The sequence below is a fragment of the Equus asinus genome, chromosome 11, assembly GCF_041296235.1.
Source record: "Equus asinus isolate D_3611 breed Donkey chromosome 11, EquAss-T2T_v2, whole genome shotgun sequence".
Classification (NCBI taxonomy): Eukaryota; Metazoa; Chordata; class Mammalia; order Perissodactyla; family Equidae; genus Equus; species Equus asinus.
The window spans coordinates 27283693-27311002 of NC_091800.1; the positions used below are offsets into that span (position 1 = coordinate 27283693).

Sequence of the window (27310 nt, forward strand, 5' to 3'; positions counted from 1 at the left end):
AGAGTGCTGGGCACTGTCACCTCTGCTGGGACAGGCTTTTACTTGAATTATAAAAAGGGATGTCTTTCCTACAAGTTTGTTCATACAAATGGATTATATATGATTTGTTTATTCATTTTGGCAATGCGATCTATGACTTCTTGACATCCTTTCAGAACAATCCAGGATGGCTCCATTGAGTGGAAACAGCTCGTTTCTCCTCGAGGGTCCACTTGGTCCTTCAAGGGTGCAATTGGTAAGTTCGGCACTGCAATTCTCACTTCCGGTGTGCTCCTGAGAGCAGCAATTTCATTAAAGTATGTGGAATCTTATTAATTCAAGAATGACAGTTTCAACTAATAGGAGTAAGTCACAGCACTGATCTCATTAAATACTTTACCTGTTGTACCCAAAGTAAGACCATAGGAGCAAAAATAATTAACTGCAACTTTCAAAGACTTTTAAGAATGAACATATATTTGAAAATTGTTCCCAAGAATATATATATCTCTCAAACATGCGGCCTTTGTTATCCCTAAACCAAAGTGTAATTAGACATCTATTTCTGTATCTAAGGAGCCTATCTTGAGAGAGAATATTTAGCTCATCCAAGGTGTATTTCAACCTGGAACCCAAGTTGAACCCAAACTGTAGTGACATAAAAAATAATCTTTTTTATTCAGATATAAGTGGCTTAAAATAAATTGCATATATTTAGTATGTAAAATTTGGTAAGTTTTGACATGTGTACACACCTGTGAAACCATCATCATGAGCAAGACAGTGAATGTATGCATCACTCCTAAGGTTTCCTCATGGCCCTGTGCGGTCTCCCACTTGTCCCCACACTGCCTCTCTCCAGGTAACTCTGATCCACTTTCTGTTGCTGTAGATTAGTTTGTATTTTCTTGAGTTTTATATAAATGGAATTATACAGTGTGTGGTCTTTTTATTTGCTTCTTTTAGTCAGCATAATTATTTTGAGATTCATCCATGTTGTTGCGTTTATTAATAGTTCAGTTCTTTTTATTGCTGATAATATACCACTCTTTTTTATTCTATTGATTTACCTGTTGTTGGGCATTTAGGTTGTTTCCAGTTTTTGGTTATTACAAATAAGGCTGCTTTTCTTTGTAGCACATTTGTGTACAAGTCTTTGTAGAGGTGTATGATTTTCTCTCGGGTATATATCTATGAGTGGTGTGCCTAATCATATAGTTGGTGTATGTAATAGGGTTTTCCAGAGGAATAGAACCAATTATATACATATACATATATATACATATATATATATATGCACACACAATTATATATATGTAATGTTTGTGCACATACACCCATCTATTTCTTCTAATTGGGTGGTTCTTTATGTAGTCTGAATACACGTCCTTTATGAGATATATGCTTTGCAAACATTTTCCTCCAGTCTGTGGATTGTCTTTTCATTCTATTAACAGAACTTCCAAAGAATAGAAGTTTTAAATTTTGCTCAAGTGCAATTACACTTTTATGGATTATGCTTTTGGTGCCATATCAAAGAAATTTTTACCTAACTCAGGATCACAAAGATTTTTTCCTGTGTTTTGTTTTAGAAGTGCTGATGGTTTTCAGTTTTATCTGTAAGTCTATGATCTATTTTAAGTTAAGTTTTGTATATCGCCCAAAATATGAATTGATGTTTAATTTTTGCATACAGATATCCAAATGTTTCAGAACAATTGTGTTGAAAAGCTGTACCCTCCCTTTTAAACCTCCAGCACGTTGTCAAAGAGAAGCAGTAAGAGTAAATGTCCTTGTCTTGTTCTTTATCTTAAAGGGAAAGCACTCGATATTTTACTATTAAGTTTGATGTTGGCTGTAAGATTTCTTGTAGATTCTTCTTAACAAGTTGAGGAAATTTCCTTCTCAAATTTCTATTCCTAGTGTGTTGAGAGTTATTATCATGAAAGTGCTTTCAATCTGGCAAATTTTTTTGCATCTGTTGAGATAATTGTATGGATTTTGTCCTTTCTACTATTAATATGGTATATTTAATTAATTCTGGATATAGCCTTCTAGGATAACAGCTTTTGTCCCCCAATGCTTTAAAGATGTTGCTTTCCTCTCTTCTTGCTTGAATTGTTTCTGAAAAGAGATCTGCTAGGTTCCTAAATTTTTCCTACGTGTAGCACACCTTTTTTTCTCTGGCTGCTTTTAAGATTTCTCTTTATCATTGGTTTTAAGAAATTTGATTTTGATGTGCCATGGTGTATTTTTCTTAATGTTTCTTATGATTGAGATTTATTGAGCTTGTTGGATATGTGGCTTTATAGTTTTTAATCAATTAGGAAAATTTTTGCCCACTAATTTTTCAAGTATTGTTTCTATCTTTACCACTGCCAACAGACATCAACTATTAATATATTAGTCTGTTTGAAGTCATTCCACAGCATCCAATTGCTCTACTCTGTTTTTTTAAAATTATTGTTTCTCTCCATTTCATTTGGATAGTTCCTATTGCTAAGTCTTCAAATTCACTAATCTTTTCTTCTGCAATGTTTAATTTGCTGTGAATCCCTTCCAATGTATATTTCATCTCCTATGCTGTAGTTTTTATTTCTAGAAATTTGATTTGGGTCTCCTAAAAAATATTTTCCATTTTCTTTCTTGACATTTGGGAGATATGGAGCATAGTTATAATAATTACTTTAATGTTTTTGTCTGCTATTTCTAATATCTACATAAGTTCTGGTTCATTTTTGATTGACTAATTTTTCTCCTCATAATGGATTGTATTTTCTTACTTGTTTGCACGTCTGGTAATCTTTGATTGTGTATCAGATGTTGTGACTTTTACCTTGTTGGTTGAGTGATGTATTTGTACACCTATAAATGTTCTTGAACTTTGTTCATGGATGCAGTTTAATTACTTGGAAACTGTCTGACTCTTTCAGGCCTTGATTTTTTAAGCAAGATGGGAACTGTTCTCAGTTTAGGGCTAAATATTCCTCACTACTGAGGCAACACTCTTCTTTATCTTCTATCCAATTCCTAAGTGAATTATGAGGTTTCCAGTCTGGTTACTCAGAACAGGTACTGTGTGAACACCGGATATTGTTACTTCTAATCACTTTGGGTGCTTCTTTTCCAAACTTTGAGTAATTTTCTTACACACTCTATCTAATGCTGATATACTCAAGGGGGCCCCTCTGCAGGTGTCTGGTGTTCTCCTTCCATGTAGCTCTCTCCTCTCTGGGACTGTATCCCATGAATGCTAGATGATTTGGTCTCTCTGGACTCTCACCTTCAACCCTGGAAGTCAACGTGGCTCCATCTGGATTCCCCCTTCCTGTGGTGTGGCCTGGAATCTCTCTCAAGGCATTAAGCTAGGTCAAAAATGAGAGCTCACCTCATTTGTTTCCTGTATCTCAGGGGTCACTGTCATTCATTGCCTAATATCCAGTGTCTCAAAAACCACTGTTTCATATATTTCCTCCATGTTTTCGCTTGTTTCAGGAAGGAGGATAAATCTGTCAGAAGTGGAGGTCCCAAAGTATTCTTTTGAAATACTGTACCTCAATTAAACTACCCCATTGTGATACTCACAGCATCTCTGGAGAATCATTTTAGAGAGAGATGGAACTTTACAGAAAATTGGATCCATCTTCCTCGTTTGCAAATGTGAAAATAGAGGAGTGTGTGAGTAGTCTGTGCAAGGCCACAAAGTTTATGGCAGCAAAGGCAGGATTGGAACCCAGGTCTTCATATTAGAGCTGATCCTACCATGAGAAACTCTTATTAAATAGTAGAGTAATGTTAATTAATATCATTGATTGGACATGAATTCTCTTTTGGCTATGTTTTATTTTAAGGAAAACAATAGGGTTTTTTGGTCTAATAGCAGATCAAAACTTTCAATTTATCAGATTTTTAAAATACTTATTTCTGGAAGAGTCAAACGCTAAGAAAACAAGAACTTATCTAGTATATAATTATTTTTAAAAAGATAACATTTCAGGGTTTGTCTTGGGGTCAGTATACAGTCAACCCAATAATCTACATACACATCTGGTATAACGAGAATTGATTTTTAAAGTCATTTCAGAATGATCTTAACCTTCTGCAGCACATTGAATCTTCAAAGAAAAATGCTTTTAATACAGCTATACTGCAATTATTTTCTCACCGAGGCAGAAAAGTAAAGTAATATATTTAGGATGAGTGTTTCCCTCTTAGATTTGAGTAGTCATCTCTAGAGGAGGAACTGATGGGAAAACAATATCCCACTTATGATTTTCTCTGCTTTGGTATTAACATTGCTAATAATCCTTGCAAATCAAATTTAGACAACTCTCACTTAGAAAATACAGTAACGGTAGCATTAAAAATATAATAATTAAGGTTTTTGTTATCTTTGTTTTATCTCTTACTACAAACCAATTACAACACTAAAAGAGTGTTATTTTGAAAGTTTTTCTTGTTCAGAAACCCAGGCAAATCTAATCAGGGGTGCCAATTGTACACTCAGAAGGCCTGTAAACAACCTTATCACAGAAGGATTATATAGACCAGAATCCTTTTGCATCAAAAAGAAGTTAGAAAAACATTGAGAACATTCTTAGCTTCACTATTCTTGGTAATGCTAGGCCTTAAAAATATAGAAATATGGGACATTTTGGCTGAAGTATGATTCGATGCTTTCAAACATTCTGTTTGTGTAAATCACAGCCAATCACTGACTAGTATTTGTTTAAGTGCTTCTGATGTGCTCCTGTTAGTGCTCCCACTGACTCCTTCTGAAAGCAGGGATGCTATTCTCTTTATGAAAGATGGACTTTTGATAAATCAATCAAGTGTGAAATAAAATACCATGATTCTGCAGATCTTCAACTTGCATTTCATTGATAATTTGTAGACTTTGCTGTGTTTTTTCATAGCACAATTTTAAAGAAGTTTAAATAAACAAAAATGCTATTAGCATTGCATATAATTACACTAATAAGTCTTTTAAAGCATCTATAGTAGAGCTGCATGATATGTACCTTAAACTTACGTGAATTCAACAATACATGCTCAGTCAAGGGGATAAAGTTTCAAGAAGTAAAAATAACAATTTAGGAGGCCAAAAGATGCTGTTCCCTTGGTTGGCTTAAGTTCTTTAAAGTGACAACATTTTTAAAGTGTTGCTTCTGCAAGGTGTGCTCCTTAGGTTGTTGAAAACATTGTTGAAGTTATTTTTTAACTTATTCTCCCAAAATCAGGTGTCTTCCAACCTCTTCACCAGGGAACCAAGGGATTTTCAAAGGATAATTTTGAGCATATGCAATCTTCTCTTTGCTTTAGTAGCTAATACCTGGATAACGTGTGTATTTGCTGTAAGTTGGATCATAAGAATAAAAAGAAACCATGTAAAGATCAGGATATTTTCTACTCCTTTAAAATTTCCTCACAAAATAACTGTGTCTCTGAATCACAGACATCAGAGCAAACTGTAATGAAAGATTTATACTCTGCAACCAAGCAAGCACTTTGCTTAGCACATTAATTCCTTCCACCTGCAACTACTTTTAGGCAGGTGATAGTTTTTGCTTTAATTACATAAACCATGTTACAATTTTTAATGTTCACCAAAATAGTGTTAATTAGCCAAAAGCTATGATAGACTAATTGCAGAATATTTGCAGAATATATGCTGAAAGTATTAAGGTTCTCATTTTTTTCTTTTTAATCATTCTGAATATCCAAAAGTATTAGGCTTTTGTTGGGGATAATCAACCAAAAACCTGTATAGATTATCTCATATGCACCATGAACTCTGTATATGTGGTTCCACTCTTTATTTTATTCAGATTCAACTTATCGAATATCTACTATGTGCCAACACATGGCTAGCACTTTTAGAACATTTGGAAATTACTCAGGAAATAACTGCAATGTTATGTTGTATTGGGAATTTGTCAGTGCTTTTTCTCTCTGCTATTGCTTTAGCAAAGTTAGGTTTACAAAATTGTGATGACTGAAGACCAGTGAGTGAGTGGACATTGGGCATCCTCTTCGCCATCTTTGTCATTACTGTACAAAACATCCCATGGATATCTATCAAGAGCTCTCCTTCCAGAATATGTGGACTGATGGTGAGATCTGCAAAGGGAACCACCTGCTCTGGTCACGAAGATGGTGATCTAGGAGTGGAAGTGGATGTGACAGATGGGTAATGATGAAATTAGTGAAGAAACTTGGGGCTTTTAGAGGAATTATGTCCAGAAATGAGGAGGGACGGTTATATTAATTGTCTATACAGAGGCAGGAGAACAAAAACAAGCTTTTGTTGGACTTTTGTACTGGACTATTAAAAAAGGAAAGAGAACATCTAAGTCAGGAAAAGGAGCCCCCAATTTAGGGTGAAAGAAAGCTGTTTCAAATCGTCTGGAGACTGAGGTTAGAAGTATGCTTCAGTAGGGCTCTGGTTGTGGTTAAGAGTGAACCAAGTGTTGTTAAAATTCTAAAGATCCTAATAGATAGTCAAAGAAACTAAATAGACAATCCACTTAAGAAGAAATACAAAAAGGGAACAACATATGAAAAATATGGAGTAGCTGTTAATGCTTTACATTAAAATTTTATTTCTGCTTCTAGGTACAAAGTATGACTGCATGTTGAGCATGGACATGGAACTTTCTTGAACAGTGAACTGTGAGTGAAATGATGTGTGTCACTTGCAGCAGGAAGTGTTAACAGCCAGTGCTGACTCACTGAACTCGATCTTTCTTTCCGCCACTCCTGCTGGTAATATGCCAGGAAGAGTGGTTTTTCCTTGAACCTGGGTCCAAAGTCAGAATGACATAGCCCTCATCTAACCCATGAAGAGGATCTGACATAAGCAAGAACTAAGCTTCTGTTGATTTAAGCCTGCCTAGCCTATCCTGACCAATGCTAACTTCAGTGTTAACTAGAGACAGACATATTCAAATAAGAGAATTCCTTTTCATTGCCTCCAGAATTTGTGAAAGTAGTTGGCTTATTATTATTGAAGCAAGACACACTAAATGCAGCTAATTATACCTAAATTCAGATGATACATAAAAAAATCAGGAAAAAACTAAAAGCCTTCAAAATCTTAACCTCAAGAGAGAATTACCACAAAAACTCCTATCATCAGTAATCTCTTTAATGAATACAAGTTTTCTGTTTCAATGGTTATATTTTTTCATTTCTAGAAATTCTTTTTGGTTCTTTTCAAATTTTGCTTATTCTTTTTCATATTGTTCTTTTATTGATCTTTTTTTTTTTTTTTTAACTACCAGATACTGGTTGCTTCTTGGAAGGAGGGAGGATGAAAGACAGGGAGCACTTATCTGTATTAACTTAATATTTTCCTTTGCAAGTAGTCTGATTCATTCTCTCTTATTATTTTATATATTTCTATTAGTTGTTGATGTTTTGCAATTTTGTTTGGGACTCACTGACTCTTATTTTTCATTAATTATGGAAAATGAGCAATTATCTATTTGGAATTTCTCTTCTACTTTTTACTTCCCCATTTCTGGAACTCTTATAGACAGTTTTTTTGGACTCTCTTGTTCTGTTCTCTTAACTTCTCTTTTTCATCTCTTAATCTATGTGTTCTGCTTTCTTGAGTAATTTCTTCCAGTTTTCTAATTATATCTCTGGCTGTGTCTAACCAGTTAGTTTATCTAGTCATTAAGTATTTAGCTCCTATGACTATAGTTTTTATTTCTAAGACATCTGTTGGATTTTAAATTTTTCTATTCTTTTCATAGCGATTGGTTCTTGCTTTATGGTTTTAATTTTTTCTTTGATATATTTATTATTTTTAAGTTTAATTATTTTATAGACCACTTAAGATTAACTCATCTAATAATATTACTAAAAATCTACTCTGTGGAAGACACTACTCTAGGCACTATGCATAATGAGCAAACTGGTCAAAGCCCTCTCACTCTGGGAACTTCCTTTCCGGTGAGGGAGGAGAGATGATAAAGAAAAAGAACACACATTGTGTTGGATGTGATGCTTGCTATGGAGAAAAATAAGGCAGGGAAGGGGGTGTGTAATGGAATTTTAGAGTGTTAGAGAAGCCCTCTTTGAGATGATAATATTTACAGAGATTTGAAGGAGGCAAGAAAGCCAGGCACGTGGGTATTTGGGAGAGGAACATTTCAGGTAGAGGGAACAGCAGAAGTGGAAAAACTCGAGGTGGGAGGATGCCTGGTGTGTTAGAGGAATAGTAAGAAGGTCACTGTGGCTGAAACCAAGTGATTTGGGGGAGAATAGTAGGAAATGAGGTCAGATAACATGGGGCTATGGGCCACTGCAAGGCCTTCACTTTTCTTTCCTCTAAAGGAAATGGGAAGCCATTGGAAGGCTTGGGTTGAGTGGCCTGACCTAACACAGGCTTAACAGCGTCGCTCTGTCTACTGTGTTGAGAAGAGATGATGACAGTCAGGAAAGGAGTAGGGGGATCACTAGGGAGGCTACCATGCTAATTCAGATGAGAGATGATGGTAGCCTGGACCAAGGTGGTGAGAAACTGCTGGACTCATTGCTGCTAGAAAATGGACATACACTGCATTTAAATGTTAATGTGCAGAGACTTGGAACCATCACTGTAAATATTGTTTATTTTTATTGAACTCCTAAGTTCGGCACATTATGCTAGAAACTGGGTACACAGGAAATTATCACCTTGAGGGAAAAGCTGAGTAGATGTACTTATGCATTTAATTTCTATTTCATGATGCTACATTCCAAAGTAATTACTTTTTTCAAATTATATTCATTTAGTACTATGAATACAAAAAAAACACTGACTCATAAAAATAAATTAGAATATGAAATAAGAACTTAATCTTTGAGCAAGACATTAGAGTTTGAGTGACTTAGTGATTCTTTTGCTTTGAGTTTCTAAATGGCAAAGCTTCATGCCTAGAGGAAAGAACAAAAAACCGCTTTAAAGGCAATAATTAAGATGGTCAGAAAAATAATATCAATATTATAGCTTAGTTCTGGTCTAAAACTTGAAATAAATGATCCTGAGCATAAGGAAATTTAAAAAATTGTCGATTTATTACCACTGTAGATAAATATAAAGGTCCAATAATTTGGAGGGGAACTATTGATTCAGGCTCTAGGAGCTTTGTGGGTCAATATTCCTTTCTTCGTAAAATGAGAGTGTTGAATTAAATTTTTCTTCTAGCTTCAAGTATGGTCCCAGAACTGGCAACATTTGTCCTTTCTTGCTTCAAAAAAGAGCACGTTAAAGAGAATATTCAAGTTGACATTCACCATCCTTGGATGTTCATAAAATTCAGGGTCCGTATATGAGAACATTGGCCTATCTATCTCCTCCGGTGGACACATTTCTTCAGAACAGAAGCGTATATTTTATTGAAATTATGTTTAGCTTCAATTGATCCGTTCTTTTAAATGTAGAAATTCCAGTGACTAGTCTGTGGTAGGCAGGGTTTTTTGCTTTATAAAATCTGATCTCTCTTTTTACGCTTCCAGTGGAGACTTGCATGGATATTGACACTGAAGAGAACTTGAGTGGGGTGTGGTGCTTAACAGGAGCCAGTCTCAATGTGTCCGACTGACTCGTGGGTCCTAGTCTGAGAGGAGAGCCAATAAAGTGACATGGCAGCCAAGGAATCCCCAGCTTCCTCCTGTGGCCACTACCACTTACAAGAAGACCTTATTGTTCCACCCCTATCAGTCTTCTGCCTGATTCAGGGGGAACCAGCTTGGTTCCTTGGATACCCTAAGGCTCCTGCAAGGCCAACCTGATTCCCAATTTCACAGATGGCCACCAGCTCCCAGACCTCCTCAAGTCTTTCCCAGTGCCCCTTGCTATACTCAACTCCAACCTAAGTAACGGTTGAGATGCTCCCCAATCCTCGTAGGGGACCCAGGGTCAAGTTACTGTCAGCATAGACCCTCACTGAGAGGTGCCTCCATCATACTCCCTAGAGTCTCCCTGGAGAAGCTGCACAGGCTGGCTAGAATAGATAGATACATGATAGACAGACAGATAGACAGGGAAGGTTACATGGAAGGATAGATAAGCAGGAGAAGGATAGCTGATAAATAGATAGGTAGGTAGAATATCAGGAGAGGAAAACTGCTGAGTGATGGCATTCTTGACACAGAAAGAGTAAGGTGAGCCAAGATCCAGTGAGCCATAAACTGAGTAGCAGGAAGATATGAGTAAAAGTTGTAATTGCACAGGTGCTACTCCTAGGGCCCACATCATGGGGTAATGGCATTATCATGAGAAAATCCACAGGCAAATGAAGTAAACAGTAATTCAAAGCAGAGGTACATAAAATCTTGCTAGCTCCATTTTGGCAAAGTCCAGGGAGGAGTTCATGTTACGATAAGGAGGTGGTAGCAGGCAGGATAGCCTAGATGATACTGTGGTAATAATTCCCAAATATCAATGGCTAAAAAAAATAAAAATGTATTAATTGGTCACGTTCCATGTTCTTTGTATGTGTACAGGGAGTTCTAGTCTTATTTGTTACTTAGCCACTTTTGTCAGAATTGCTGGTCACCAAACAAAGGTGAGAAAGCAAGCTCTGGAGGATCTTGCATCATGAATGAAGAACTCTGGCCCAGAAATACCACACAGCATTTCCTCTTACCACTTATCTGTCAGAACAAGTCATCTGGCCCTACCCAAACACAAGGGAGCCAGAGAATGCAACCTTACCTTGTGCCTAGACGGGGGAGAAATGTTTAGTGAATGCTACTGACTACCACCATCTGCCCTTTTGGTCAACAATATTCCACCCACCGACACAATGTACTCACCCTACCCCGTGTGAGACGATCAAAAAGTTTCATCTGGTCACTGAGCTCAAAGTTCAGAACGTTTAGAACCCATATGTGATCCACACCCCAAACCTCAGTGCCTGGCCCCCAGCCTGGCTGCTGGCTCCCTTCTGACCCAGAAGGGGGTGGGTCCTGGGCACCCTCCTCCCCCAGAGGGCTTTTTGGGGACTGCGGCTCCCAACCTATCTGGGATCTGCTCCTTGGCTCGCCTGGCCTTGCTGCTCTGTGGTAAAGAAGACATGGTTTAATGGATGTTGGAAAGGGAGCGTAGGTGGAATACATGTTTAAGTTGGCATATTCTGCGAGTATTTTTAAAAGATTAGTACACAGTGGTTGCGAGGATTTATTGAAACAGCTACCTTAACACCTTTTAGGTGGGACACCACCTGGCAGTGCACATTAAAAATGTTTAACAAATCACTTGCAGAAATACTGTTCCTACTATTTCATAAGCATTTTAATCATTAGTTTGGAAAATAGGAGAATTTGATAATTGTGCAAATTGTATAATATACTGTGATTCCTGCGTTCAATTGGTTAAACCTTGTTGATTATATTGCCTCACAACCAGAATTTGGAATATACATTTGCATTTCCACAGTTTCACAAAAATCCTTATTGCTCTCTCATAGCTCTTTATGCTTTTCATTTATCTTCAGTAATCTGTTCCCCACTGAGACTAAACATAATATAAATCCATTATTCAATGCCTCTGGAGAAAAAATTTTTCTAGTATGTGAATTTTGCGTATATGAAACATATACTTTTAAATAATGAACTTTGTTTTTGAAATTAAAAAATATATTTAAATGTTCTGTTTCACTTATTCTGTATAACAACCTACTTCTGAACTTAGAGACTTGAAACAACCACCGTTTAATTTTTCCGCTTTTGGTTCTGTGTTTGAGCAGGCTCGGCAGGGATTTCTCATCTCTGCCCTATGTGGGTCAGCTGGGGTGGCTCGGCTGAGCTGGCCGCACCCACAAGCTGGCATGCCACTGCTGGCGACAAGGTGAGAGCTCAGCTGACTGAGGGCCTGGATGCTCCTCTTCGTGGCCTCTCCACAGGGCTAGGCTGGGCTTCTCGCTGCATGGCGACCTCGGGGTAGTCAGACTTCTCACAAAAGTACAAAAGCAGAAACTGCCAGGTTTTCTTAAGGCTTGGACCTGGAACTGGCAGAGTGCTGTTTCTGCTGCATTCTACTGATCAAAGTTGGTCACAGAGTCATAACAGGCTCAAGGGCAGGGGGCTACACATGGGTATGAATACCAGGAGGCCCACCAAAGAAACAGTTTACCACAGGTTCACTTCATTTCACCCAATGATTCTATCAATGGGTCTCCATTCTAAGGATATGGAAAATGCTTTGTCCACAAAGATATTGATAACGGTATTAGCAACAATGAAAACATCTTTTTTTTTAAACAGACGTTATTTAATTGAATATTTTTAATACATTAATATTTTAAATAAAAATTAAATTAAAATATTTTAATTGAGATATAATTGACATGTAACCTTGTATTAGTTTTAATGAAAACGTCTTAAAAGTCCACATACAATAACGAGAGCACTTACTAACTAAGCCATAACATATCATCAGATAGAATATTTTGGGACCATTGAGAATGTTACACAGAAATTTTAATGACAAGAAAAGTAATTATGGTAAATCATTAAATGTGGGGAAAAGGATTCAAAATTGTATTTTACACTTTTATAATAGAAATTATAATATGAAACTCCTCATGCGTAGGAAAAATCTGGAAGTAATACATTAAAATACTGACAATAAGCCTATTACCATGGCAAGTCTATGAATGAATTTATTCTTATTCTTGGATTTTGATATTTTTCAACCTTTTCTCAACATGTATTAATTTTATAGCAGAAAATAAAATGGACTGTGTGATTTTTAAAAAGTAGATGCAACTGGGAAAGGAAGCTGAAGACCAGCTGCAAAACCAGATATACATCTAAACTTGTTTTAATGATAGTAAATAGTGACATGTAATATTTTTGGAAATATTTTGTGTTTGAAGTTCTCTTAACCTATAACTATAAAAGTAATTTTTACAGTTGTAATGCTGAATCTTGCAGGTGCTGTACCATAGAGGTCAAAGGTGGCTCAGTGGACCCTGCAAAGACTGATTCCAAAGGGTCAGGTCCCAGGAGGAGTGATTCTGATCTGGGGAGGAGTTGTGTTTGTGTGCATGAGAAGGGCAAAGAGGCCTGAGGGCAAGGAGAATTGGTCAACGTGTGGTGATATTGCCTAGAAAACAGGCTGTCGAGGGGCCACACGGAGTCGCATTTCAACTTGACCACATTTTTCACAGTGTGCGGATGTTAGGGCTACAAAGGAGAAAGGAACAATTTTTTACATTTAAAGAGGTAACAGTCTTGGGAAGAGACTTAGACAAGGTAACTAATGCAGAGTAAGGTGAGTGTTGACAAAAAAATGAAAACCAGGGTTTCGTCAAATAACGTCCTGATCTTTGACTTCTAGATATGTAGGTTTTTCAGCAAAACGTTTGTCATTTTGATAAACCTAATTATTTTAACTATAAAATCTTTTTCTTTTTTTAGCATCAGACACTCAACGTCTTCTGAAGTCTCTTATTTGACCTTCTATTTTATTTGCTATTAATCAAGCTTTTCCTGGGAGATAATTTATCTATACATCTAGAAGACAAAGTATAAAAAAAGAATGAAAGAAAGAAAAAGAAATACTCATATCTTACAAATCTGATTCGTTGTTCATTACCTAATTTCTCATTCATCTCATTCAGAAGTTCTTCTATGATTTTGCAGTCTTTAATAATTACTTTTGGCTTCTTTTTAAAAAAACCTAAAAGGAACCTAGAACTGTATAAAATAGGTTCAAATCTATAAATAAACACTCATAACTTATCTCTAGCACAAACACTATATAAAGTGCTTTTTTCTGAATATAGAAGTGAACATGTTTTATATTATTTGAACAATAAAAAATCTAATGATAATATTCATCTGCAGTCCTTCCACCCACATTATGCTTAAATTTATTTGCCATGAATATACATAATGTGGCTGTTTATTTTAGAAAATTTGGATTATGCCATATAGTTCTGTATCCTGTTTCTTCATATATTATGACCGTTTCTGTGTTATTAAAACATTTCAGTCATATTTTTTAATGATGTGTAGCACTTTATTATATGGATGCATTATGATTCAACTACTGTACTATTTTAGCCTTTTAGAGTATTTCCAAATTTATATTTTAAATAGATGTTATTTAGTAGGAAATTTGCTTCTTTGAGATTTCTTCAAAATAGCTTTTATATCAGGTATAAAGAACATCTTGACTCAATAAATTAAAGCCACAAGTATTTCTAAGGATTCAGGAAGAGCTGAAAGGGCATGTGAACAGTAAGTGGGTGCAAATTAGTTACTGCCCTCTGGTGTTTCCAAGTTCCATTCATCCATCTCCGTAATATATTGATGAAGATCACAGAGTTTTGAATTACCAGACTGAAGTTCAAACCTGTGTTCTAACATTTACTACCACTGGCCAATTGCTCAGTCTGTCTACAGTAGAAGCATGTTGAATTATTTGCCTAGCACCCTTCCACAGGGTTGTAATGGACACCCCAAACACATTTGATATGACCCAACTCCTTGACCATAGTTCTTTAGACCAGTAGATACTATCCCAGGCCCACGAGTTTGTTTTTCTTCTTTCAGATATTTGTAGCAGGTTCAGTCTTTCTCTAGGTGGCTGGACCATAAATGTACACTCAGGAGCGGTGGCAGCCATGTTTTTCCCTGTATGGATGGAGATGTAAAAGGTACACATTTGTTGTGAACTAGGTCCAGAGAGAGTAATGAAGATGATGGATAGAGAGACCTGTTCTAGTTCATTCCCAATGCCTACCTACATTCTTGTCTGGAGATGAGTCTGGGAGGCTCTGGAGAAGTATTTATTCCATGCTTTCTGGTAGCATAGCTGAAAGCTGGCTTAGTAGGTCCGAGTTAGGACAACAGAAGAGCATGCCCATACCAGCTGCTGGGCTCTGAGTCTCTCCCTTTCTAACCAGGCCATTTCTGTGCCTGAATCTTCCAGGATTACATAGTCACATGGATGTTTCCTCACCTCTGACTCTGTAAATGTGTAGAGCATTATGGGGGCACACTCCTCACTAATGGAACTCTGGCCTTGGTGCATGCAGACCCTCTATACCCTGCTTAACCTGTGGGATGCTGAGTTCTGGGGGGATTGCTCCCTCTCTGCTACTTCTCCGCTTCTAAAGTTTTCCTTGGTTATCCTTATTTTTAACTGCACTGTTCAGTGCTAGTGGTTTGTATTCACATCTCCTTCATGACAATTTATTACTTTGAAATAAGGGAATCTATTATAAATAAATCCTTTTTTGTACCCTTAAGTTGATTCAAGTTGAGTTTCTGTTATTGGTAAATTTAAGGGTCATAACTACATTACTGTAACCTCTCTAAGCCACAGTTATCGCTTTTTAAAAATGGGGCAAACAATGCCAATTGAGACAAGAAATGTAAGACGATTGCTACAAAAAATAAGTTCAATGAATTTAAACTGAATACTTCTTGAAGGATCAATATTATAAAAATAGGCAAATGATTGAAGGATCTTGGAAATAACTTTACTAATAAGTAAATAACTTTAATAAATGACTTTCTACTCCTGTTCAATTCGGTTTAGTGACTGGCCAGTTCCAGTACCGTACAAAGATTTGCAAAATCTCTTTCACTTTTTATCTTTAAGTCTGTGATATTTGACCTTTTCCTCTCATCATTTATCCTGCTTTCTCAGTCTTACTTTTCTACTAGTCTTAATTTCCAACTCATTTGTTGTCATCTATTTATTACTGTATTTTTTTGATATTTGTTCATTTCACTCAACCTCAAATCTCCTTATTTTTCTTCTAACCTTACAGGCTTTGTACAGTTAGGATGCCTTTGGCTACAAGTAGCTACCCCTCCTCCACAACTCAGATTCAACTTTATTATATCGCATAAGATGAAGTCTGTAGGTATGATGAGTCTATAGCTGGTTAAGTTAGAATCTGAACAACATGTGTGGGCCCCAAATCCCTCCACCTTGCCTCTCCGCCCTCTTCAGCCCATCGGCTTTGTCCTGAAGCTATCATCCCTTATGATCACAGACAGTGGCTGCTGTTCTGGTTGCCACATCACAAAACAACATCCAGACAAAAAAGAGGCCTTTTCTTCATTTGTGTGTTTTTATAACCAATGAATCCTTTCCTATAAGCCCCCAGAGACTTTTCCTCATGTCCCAGTAGCAAGCATAGCACAACACAACAATTCGTAACCCAACTGTTAGCGAGGGGAATAGGATTAATGTTACTGGCTTCAGAAGTAAAATGCATAATTTTACATTAATGAAAAGCAGCATGGGACTCCTGTGGGAACGAAGAGGACAAGGTGGAAACAAAAGATGTACAGAACTTTGAATCCCTCAGATGCTGTGACGATGATCCAAACAAAGCAACACAATCTCACAGTCCTTCAATTGGGCTCTCAATGTTCTTACACGATTATGTGAGTTTTTTGGCTCAGGTTTAAATCCTGATTCTGTTAATTACTGCTTTATGATATGGGTAATTAACTCAGTTTCCATATCTGGAAATAGGAACAATGAGCACACCATATTCATAACATTGTTTTGAATATTAAGTGAGTCAGTATAAGGAAAGCATTTAGAAGGGTGCCTGGCTGTAGGAAGCAATCAATACGTTGTATATATACACACACATACATGCATGAAACTATATTTGTTTATTTATCTATCTATTTATTCATATTTATATAATTTGAACAGCATAGCAGAGGAATAAAGATGTTGTCAAGGTATTGTTACAGTCTTGCTGAATCCTCATGCATGCTTAGATTAAGTTCCCTGGAAACAGACTCTCAGATTTGCTTCCAGGAGATTTGTTGGGAATTGCTCTCAGAAACGACCCCTGTGAGGGGGTAATGGAGGCAGGATTGGGCAGAGGGGGATGTTGGGCTGAAATGAAGTTGCCTTAAAGGCCTCATGTGATCCTGTGGGGAACTCTGGAACTGGGGTAGCCCTTCTGAATTGTCACAGATTGAGGCAAGGAGGCCTGGCCTTTGTGTCCCTCATATTGCAGAATCATTCATTCAGACTGCAGGGTCAGGTGTGTAATTGGAGATGAGGCAGCTTCCTTTGGTGAGGGCAATTTCTAGAGAAGGATGCAGTTATCAGCCAACACTACTAGCAGCTGGGGATTCAAAGAGTGCCTCCGTCCTGAGGGGCCAGGGTTCTGGGCAGCCGTCCACAGCATCAACTCCGGAAAATAATTGCTGTCACTGTGTGGATAGAATGAAAGACTACAGCACAAAGCTAATGGCATTGGATGAATTGCCTGAGCTTCTAACTCTAAGCCTTCCAGCTACAGTGAAAAATCAGCTTCTAGTCATGTGGTGTTCATGAGTGACCCCAGAACAGTTGGGCCGACATGGTGATGGGGAGACCATGGGTTACCACCTGCCTATTACACATGGCTGGGGATTGGAAACTTCGAGAGAGGCAGAATGCCTTGGTTTGATGCAAAGGAAGCCTTAACATTCTTAGGAAGCTTTAAATCACCGTTAAGAGAGACTGTAAATGAAGAGAGGTCACAGCACAATAGACTTTATCTTCAAAAGTCAAAATTTAGATTATTATTGTGGTTAACTATTGAGATTAAATCTTGAATTTTACCTTGAATGCTAAAGTGTTCCATGTCTAGAACACTCTTTTTAACTCAAATCCTTACTTCCTACCTGGCTTTCTCAGAACTTAGATCTTGTGAATGTTAAAGACGTTATGTGTGCAAGGATATATTGAAACCACAAGGGCATACTTTATGTTGATAAATAGAAGCAATTTTGCACTTGTGCAATGGAAGGCCTCCATTAAGTAGGTAATAAATATTTGCAATACTAAAAGAAATTGATGGAAAAGCAGCAACTTTCTGCTTCTTGAGTCGCATAGCTGATTACTGAGTTCATTACTATAATGCACAAAACTTATGTGGAAGTCAAAGCTGAACGGTGTGCTTGGAACTTCCCTTCATGTTTGCTGGCTTTCCATATTTAAATTTTGAGAAGTACCTGGTGGAATAGCCTCAAGAAGGATAAAATGAAGAGAATTAATCTTATTGGAATAAAACAAATGAGTTGAAGGGGTAAAAAAATTGACTATCGAGGAGGTGGAGCAGAGAGGGGAAGGTGACAAATGCTCAGACTTTTGTTAGAACTCTTTCTCTGCAAACTTGGAGAAGCACTATGGTGTGGGAGAAAGGATTAGATACATCAAGAAGACAGAGGACTTGGATCCTGAAGAAGTTCTTTCACTTGGTAAATGTGTGATCTTGGGTAAATAATGTCAACACTGGAAACCATAGATTCATCAACTGACAAAGTGACGTGACTAGTGTAAGGTGGGATATGTGGTCACTGAGATTCCATCCTCGGTGGAGTGAGGCTCTGGCTGGTTCTTTAGATCATCCAATAATTTTTTAATGGTAAATATAGTTGTAAATTGCTATGCTTTTTGGAGACGCTAGAGATGTGAAAGAATACTGGAATAACTAAAGTTTAAAAAATTGTTTTGTTGATTAAAAAATGTGTCCAGCAACTTTTAGAGACAATTCTCATATAATTTCACTGATGTTGTGCAGAAAATTTTTATTTAAATTTAGTAAAGGATTGCAATTTGATTCAAAGTTGAATCAATTAATTGAATGTGAAGATGTTTGGGCCTTCCTGGGAACAGGTAGTGAGGGTTTTCTAGGAAAATTGTTGTGCATGAGGGGTGAAGGTGCTTCTTGGGATGGGTCTGAACTTTAGGGAAAGAGACTCAGTCATGGTAAGCTTGGTCCAATAACTGAAAAGTTAAAAGGATGAGCAAATTCTGAATAAAGAACCTGAAATTTAGATTTATCTCTGGACCACATCTGAGTCCTAGAGAATGAGAGGGAGGCTACAAGTTAAAAATCACAAAACCCAAACATCGTAAGTAGTGGGGCAGCAGGCAGCAGGTGTTACCATACCTGGGGGCATGGGAAGGAAATCCTGGGCACTCCCAGTGGGTGAGTAACTCCTGAGGTTGTTTTGGGAGACTTGAAAGCACATCAAAGGAATCTGGATCAAGCGAGTGGTATCTCACAGGATACATCCCTGAGGAAAGGCAAGACATGTTTTGGGAGTTCCCAGAAATAAATAAGTCTGTGAGTGGAGGCTCACAGCAACAAATAGGGATGAGAGTGGGAGAAAACCCCGTTTGCTACTGTTAAAGTCACTCCAGTTTAACTCCTTGTGGTGGCAGATATATCTTTTTCCAAACCAGTTTCCTGATTTTTTTTTTTTTTTTGAGACATGACTGACAACATTTTCTAGTCTCTCTTGCATTGGTGCGTTGGTGTGGCCACAGGACTGAGTTCTGACAAATGGAATATGGATAGAAGTGATGTGCACCCCTTCTCTACGTGGCCCATAGAAACCTTCCTTCATGATCAGTCCTCCTTCCCTTTCTGGCTGATTGATTGGAGACAACCTCTTGGCTCCACTCCCCAGAGCAACCTAGGGAACCACATGTTGAAGGCAGCAGACCCACAAGATGGGAGAAGTCTTCTGGAGAGCATCTCTGTCCCCCCACAAGCTCTTCCCTCCCACCCTCCACCTTCTCACCTCCACACAAAACACAAGAGTGAACTGTCAGGTGAGCAAGAAATAATTGTGTTGTTTCTAATGTATGTCATTTCATTGTGTTAAGTCAATGAGATTTCAAGTCTTATCTGATATGGCAGCTAGCAAACATCTCATTAATAAATGTGTCTGTTTTTTGGGGGGCTTGGGCAAACAGGTGACATAGCTAACTATATACCAATTGTTTGTGGGTATTTTTTCTTTCCTTCTTTTATCTATCTTTTGTATGCATATTTTTTTATTTTTAAGGAGTCCCCAAGAAAGAAATTCTTTTTTTTTTTTTAAGATTTTATTTTTTTCCTTTTTCTCCCCAAAGCCCCCCTGGTACATAGTTGTATATTCTTCCTTGTGGTTCCTTCTAGTTGTGGCATGTGGGATGCTGCCTCAGTGTGGTTTGATGAGCAGTGCCATGTCCGCGCCCAGGATTCAAACCAACAAAACACTGGGCCGCCTGCAGTGGAGCGCGCGCACTTAACCACTCCGCCACGGGGCCAGCCCCAAGAATGAAATTCTTAAGATCACAAACTAGAGACTAATGGACTGGATCAGGGCACAGGCATTTCTTTGTTTGGTCTCTGAAGTAATTAAATACAGCCATCTACCGCACAAGACACTTCAGTAAACAACAGACCACCAATGATGGTGGTCCCCTAAGATTAGTACCATATAGCCCAGAGGAGTAGCAGACTGTACCATCTAGGTTTGTGTAAGTATGCTCAATGATGTTTGCACCATGATGAAATTGCCTAAGGATGAATTTCTCAGAATGTATAGTCTCTGTTAAACAACGCATAACTGTATTGTCTAGATTCATTGTCAACACACACGTACACACATGCACATATGTGCATACACATATACATACTAGATCTAGCTTCTCTGAAAAAAGCAGAGTGTTCCATATCACTATGGATGGCAACTATTGGCTGGCTGAGTGGAGGCTGCCACTGTCAATGAAGCATGAGAGCTCCAGTTGCCACCATCCCCACCTCTCCTCCTAAATGTATCATGGGCGGCCCACCTCCATTTATGTTTTCTGCCAGATTTCTGGAACCTTAGGATGTATTCATCCTTTTCTTTGGAAAAAGTACTTATTCTTTCTGAGAGGTATTCTTTGGTTAGTTTGTTTCTCGAAGTGCTTTCTGCCAACACCACCTCAAATGTCATTCCAAGCTCCACAGGGCAGGACGGGGTGCTCTTCCTCCTTCTGTTCATCGTAGCATCTGCAGTATTAATGGACACAGAATCAGCACTTTGCCTGGCTCGTTTAATTCCTCAACCCTCTACCCGACCTCCTGCTTGGGGGATTTTTTGCCTCTCCAAAATGACCACAGCAGAGATTTCCTGCTGCTTTTCTCTCTAATCCATTAGAAACCCTTTTTCAGATACAGGATGTACAGGACTATGGGTGTCAAGATGATGGAGCCACCAAGAATTGTGACCCTTGCCCAGGAACATGGAACTATCAATTACTGCAGACCATGCCCCACTGCACTAACACTGAGAACAGCATAATGAAGCTCCATGGAGAAACTGAGAGAAAGAACACCCTACCATTAGCTCTTCATACAGACTAGGGCAGGGAAGGGCAAACTGGAGCACAGATAAAGATTTCCATTAAGGGTAACTGGGGTGGTGAAAAGTATTTCTTTAAAAGTTTTTCTAATAGCCAAGAAATGGAAGCAACCTAAGTGTCCATTGATAGAGGAATAGATAAAGAAGATGTGGTGTATACACACACACACACACACACACACACACACACACACACACGGGAATATTACTCTGCCATAAAAAAAGAATGAAATCTTGCCATTTACAACAACATGAAGGGACCTAAAGCTTATCATGCTAAGTGAAATAAGATAAAGAAAGATAGCTACCAGATGATCTCATTTATATATCGAATCTAAGAAACAAAACAAACACAACAAAACAGAAACAGACTCATAGATACAGGAAACAAACTAGTGGTTACCCGAAGGGGCAGGGGGTTGAGGGAGTGGGTGAAATAGGGGAAGAGGATTAAGAGGTACAAACTTCCATTTATAAAATAAATATGTATTGGGAACGTAAAGTACAGCATAGGGAATATAGTTAATAATATAGTAACTTTGTATGGTGATAGATGGTAACTGGACTTACTGTGGTGATCATTTCATAATATATATAAATATTGAATGGCTATGATGTACACCTAAGACTAATAGGATATTGTATGCCAATTTTACTTCAATTAAAAAAAATGTTCCTGAGGAAAAAGTATAACTTGTCTTAAAAAGAAGCACTTGGAATGATTAAATTGGATACTACGTAAGTAACATGCTTTAAAAGCAACACTTCATGGGAATAGCGTGGTGTTCTTTATGGCCCAAGAATTCTGAGGAAATGGTTTAAATTCAATTATTATCATTTTTGTTTACTTTTTTTTTAAATTTTTTTTTAAAGATTTTATTTTTTCCTTTTTCTCCCCAAAGCCCCCTGGTACATAGTTGTGTATTCTTCGTTGTGGGTTCCTCTGGTTGTGGCATGTGGGACGCTGCCTCAGCGTGGTCTGATGAGCAGTGCCATGTCCGCGCCCAGGATTCGAACCGACGAAACACTGGGCCGCCTGCAGCGGAGCGCGCGAACTTAACCACTCGGCCACTGGGCCAGCCCCCATTTTTGTTTACTTTTTAAAGAGTCATAATAGGATGGTCCCTTTTCCTCATAGCTCTCTTCTCATGACCTTACTCAAATCTAAGTTTCCTTCCTCTGAGTCTAAATGAATGGCTTAGATCTGTATTAAGTCAAGGCCAGTGAGAGAATTGGGCACTATTTAACTGAAGTTATTTCAAATTCTGGAAAAGTTCTGCTTGAGTTTTTTCCTTTTCCATCTAGCATGCTAATCCCCATCTGGCTTCAGTGGCTGCATCTACCCTTAAAATGACCCTTCTCTGTCTCAAGCCAGAGAGGTTCTGCTCTCAATGACTTTGCAGGATCAAATCTCTCTTGTGTCGCCATCTTGGCTGATGTGATTTTCCATGAGTAATATTAAAATTCACAGAGGTATTTTTCCTTTTTCTTTCGACCAGCTGAGTAATTCAAGTTTCATTTTCTCTTTCTGGATATTTAAAGGCCAGCCTTCAGAGCAATTTCAGCCATTCAATCACTGGGGAGGCCAATCTCTTGAGAGGGCTATTTGCAGGCCTGGTTCTTTGAGTGCGAGCTTGCTCCGCCAGCCACGACCCTACACTGCAGGTGGGATTTGTTGAGACAAGGTCATTCTTAGAACGTGTAATGAATATCACTGGTTCAGTCTCACTGACTTGTGAGGCTATTTCCGGTACCCATCGGGCACTAATTGGGGCTTTTACTGAGTTGCTACTATTACCGATTTGGTAAATCTCAAGTATTAACCAAACGACTTCTGACACATTCCAACCTATGACTTTCTTTCTTTTTAGTTGTGTGCAGAAATAGAAAGAACACTTATTTCACAAGCACTATAATGAGGGCTTGTGGGCAATGGGAAGAGGTTAGATGATTCTCTGGTAGCTGAGGAATTGGATGACAATTTCCTGCTGCTAGAGAAGACAGGTGACACGTTAGGGGGAGGAAAACAACTCTGACTACATTTCTCATACTATTTTTGGAAATAAGCAAATGTGGAATTTGGATACAAGCTAATTTATATATATTTATACTGGTGTACATATGTTCCTATTTTGTGCATGTTTTGTGGAATCTGTCTCATTATTTTGTAATCACAGCTCATATGCATAACCATAACACAAAACTTTCTATAATCGATTAACAATAAATAAAATCCTATATAGGGCAAATGAATCTGACAGTCCATCCAGTGTTTAGTGTATGGTCATGTACGAAATCCTACATGCCTGTGAAATGTGAAATTTGGATTTGTATATACTTTGTTCTAGGTCTGGAAAAAAAAGTATTTCATCACTTTAAGCATGTTTCTCAGAGTTTGTCTTTCCTGATCAGGATCCCTGATTATTAGTAAAATTCAGGTGTTTGAAAATGATTGCTGGAATGCTTGCAATTCTGAAAAGGCAGGATAGGAAGTCTCTGGGAAGCAAAGAGGCTTCTGAGTAATATGATCATCAAAGAGAGTAAAACTCACTGTTGTCTGGCTTATGTGAATAATACGAACATCATTGGTCATGGAGGCAGCCATAGAGTGAAACAGCAGTTGCAAAGAGATTTTCCTCCTTTTCCTTGGAATCCATGCATATTTGGTAACTATATTTTTTAAAGCAATAAGTGGACCATGTAACATGATTTGAATGTTCCTTAAGGATCTGTCTTTGGTAGAATAATTTTAAGCGTAATGGTAGACAAACTTAAATTCAGGTCTCAGAAAAGCTAAAGTGCATTCTTATTTTGAATTTCACTCAATTTATACTCCAGTGAGAGTATGAATGTGAGCCATGAAAGTACGATCTCACTGATGAATTAATATTAGCTGATGAGAGAGCTCTGATGGGCACCTCTATGTGCATTTTTATTTTTGGTATAGATCTTCTAGGCTCAGTCCCTTTATTTTCATTGTTTTCCCCAGAGAAAGTATAATAGTAAGAATTTCAATCCTGGTAGGAAAGGAGGCTTACGCTAGGGATAAAATAGGAAAGCAAATTAGAGAAAGGAGGCTCCAGGAAGTCATGCACATACTTCCTGTTCAGGCTGGTAAGAGACGAAATCAGTCGTTGGGTGACATTTTTCAGCTACTAAGTCTGAGTTCAGCAGTATATGGTATTGATGGAAAGGCATCTTTTAGCCCAGGTTAACTAATAACCATAACAACAGTAATAGTAAATGTCACTTATTAAATGCACACTATGTGCCAGACATTGCTAATCAATTGCTCCCTGTGGACTATCTTATTTAGCCCTTAGAACATCCATACGATGAGGAACCATTATCCTATTGTATAAGAAAACAGCTTGAGAGAGATTACTCCATTTCATTTTTCTGAGGTAAACATTTTTTTTTGTTTTTACATTTTATTTTCTTAGATATCATGCCACATCTCAAAATGGATGGAGCCAGCTAGCAGTCATGACAGTTGTCATTGTCTGCTTGGTCATAAGCATCAAGAGTGCCGGGATGAAAACTTGCAGAATGTTCACCAAGTATTTGAAGAAAATCCCAGAGGCAGCAGTGAGATTTAACCTCCATAAACCGAATGGCTGTGGGGATGGTAAGAAAGGAGGTACATCAGACTAGTTTAGCATCATTCCCAAACTTGGAGTTAAAAGGAGGCTGGCCCTGCAGAACTGTAAGGCTAGCACCTGCGTCTCTACTTCTTTGTGGATTTCTTCACAAAGTGCTGCACTGTCCACGCTCTTGATGGACACTGGATGATACAGTGTGGACAAATGTGGACATCCGTCACTCTGAGTCTAATGTGATTCAGAAGAGTCAGATTCTACATGTGAACAAGCTTTAGAAATACCTTAACCGATTTCTTTCACACATATTTTCCTTTTAACATATACACAGAAGTACTCTATGATAAAAATCTATGGCTAATTAAATTTAGATAGGTTCTTTCATTAATTCTAAGATAAAATGTTTAACAGATAAAAAGCATTGTGTTATAGTCTACAATCACTAGTGTCTTCAATTCAGTACAATACAGCAAAAGATAGAGATATAGCTTTGTCTGGCTCCAAAGACCAAGTTCAGAACATCAGGCTGTAATGTGTTCACTAATATTATTTTTAAAATTCCTTTGTTGCAGACAAGCATGGCAAAATCAATAACCTCTCTTTGGTGAATACATCCTGAGACAGAAAAGTAATAACAATACTAATTGTTGTTAAAATGCCATGTTAAATTCATGTTGCACCTTACAGTCTGCATAGCTCTTTCACTAAATTAGCTTGTTGACTCCTTACAACAATGCTATGAGGTAGGAATTGTTATTATCCCCTCACTTCATGTCACAACAGAGTACCAGATCAATCCTCACATACACTTGCTGACTTATGGTGGATTCTTTGTGAAAAGGACTCTGAGTGGAAATGTTTGTACAGGAAGTTTGTTTGTGACTGCTCCCAGGAGCAACATCCTTTGGGGAGGGACGGGAGTAGGAATGGGCAGAGTGACAAGTTGGGCTGCAATGCAGTTGTAATTGTAATAAAAGCTCAGGTGACCCCAGGGAGAGCTCTGGAGTTGGGATGGCCATTCAGAGTTGTCCTCAGTTGAGGCAAGGGGACTGGCCTTTGTATCCCTGCATCAACCAGCCATTGGTTATGGCTGTTCCCAGAAAGGGGATGTAATTTGGGTAAGGCCACTACCTTGAGTCGATAGAAATTTCTGAGGAGGGTCTCAGCTATGAGCCATCAGCTATCAGCACTTCGGGTAGCTGGCAACATGGGCATTGGTTCTGATGGGGGATCTGGGTAGGACACCACAGCATCCACCAAAACCTACTTCTGGTGCCACTCAGATCCACTTGCTTTATATAGTCAGGCCACCCCATCTAAGAACAGCTCCTCTGTCATTCTGGTGGGTCTCTTTTCTTGGGGAAACTTACAAGGGGGAGAATAGTCAGATAAACCCAGTCCTCTGTTTCTGCAGCTAGTTTCAGGCTACACTGATACTCTCTATCTCCACCTTTCCTACCCATTCCCTTCACCCTTGGCTAGGACTTCTTCTGGTCTAGGTGGCGTGGTGGAGTGACAGATTTTTATCCCTGAGGGGTCTGAGCCCCTGGCCACCATGCCTGTCTCAGGCTGTGGCTGCTGTACTTATCTATATGCTATCAACACTAGGCAGGGGAGCACCGGGATACACTCCAGAGGACCACCTGGGTGTCAGACATCTGCCCCTATTGTGTAACACCAGTTTTATTTCCTCTTGATGATCATAGTCTGTCACCTATGCCAGGATGGTGACTCCTTTCCTTCCTTGCTGGTCTCTTGGCTTGAGGACCACAAAGTGACTGGGTGGCAGATATAGCTGAGAGTTTAATGAGACCCTACTGTGTCCCCTGGTAGAAGGATTCCCCTTCCAGCAATCAACACTTGAATTCACAGAGCCTGGAGTTTTAGGAGTGGGAAATAAAAATTCTCTGAGTGAGCTACTTGAAGTAATGGAAAGCAAAGACATCCTGATTCTATCTTTTGTTTCTGTAACAGAATCTCCTCCCATCCATCCTAGCATACAGAGGACAGCCATCACTTATCTTCTCAATGATAACGGTGCACCTCTCACTAAGAGTTCATATTGCTTGGAAAATGGAACTCAAAGACAATGGCCACTGTGGACCAAATAAAGAGGTTTAAAATCTCTGCGAGTTTAGAAGTTATGAAAACTTTGCTTTTTTAAAAAAAGGTGAGGATATTTTGACATCTGAATACTGGGAAAATGTAAATATATAAAGTACTTTTTTTGTGTTACTTCTACAGGTCTGAATGATTTTGTCTAACTCAGGAGTCCATAAACAATAGCCCATGGGCCAATTTTAGTCTATTATCTGTTTTTGTAAATAAAGTTTTATTGGAACACGGTCATGCCATTTGTTTACATATGTCAACGGCTGCTTCTGTGCTGTAATGGCAGAGTTGAGTAGTTGAAACAGAGATAGTATGGCCCAAAGCCTAAAATACTTACTATCTAGCCCTTTCCAAGAGGAGTTTGGGAATCCCTGGTCTAGCTAGTTGAATTGAGATTAACAATTTATTTGGTCCAAAAAGGAGTAAGAATGGTATATTTAGAAGGCAAGTTGTGAATAAGAGCT

At 38.3% G+C, this 27310-nt stretch overlaps 1 long non-coding RNA gene across 3 annotated transcripts; it reads left to right on the forward strand.

The window, feature by feature from the left end:
- LOC139046621 (uncharacterized) lies at positions 1-27082 on the forward strand. Of its 3 annotated transcripts, XR_011506921.1 has the most exons (4): positions 19438-19573; positions 22678-22800; positions 24579-24763; positions 26709-27079. It is a non-coding gene; the product is annotated as an uncharacterized lncRNA (long non-coding RNA). The 3 variants fall into 3 exon arrangements; XR_011506920.1 differs by lacking the exons at positions 19438-19573; positions 22678-22800 and adding an exon at positions 1-235 and having other exon boundaries at positions 24579-24775; positions 26709-27082; XR_011506919.1 differs by lacking the exons at positions 19438-19573; positions 22678-22800 and adding an exon at positions 13-235 and having other exon boundaries at positions 26709-27080.
- The last annotated feature ends 228 nt before the right edge of the window (positions 27083-27310 follow it).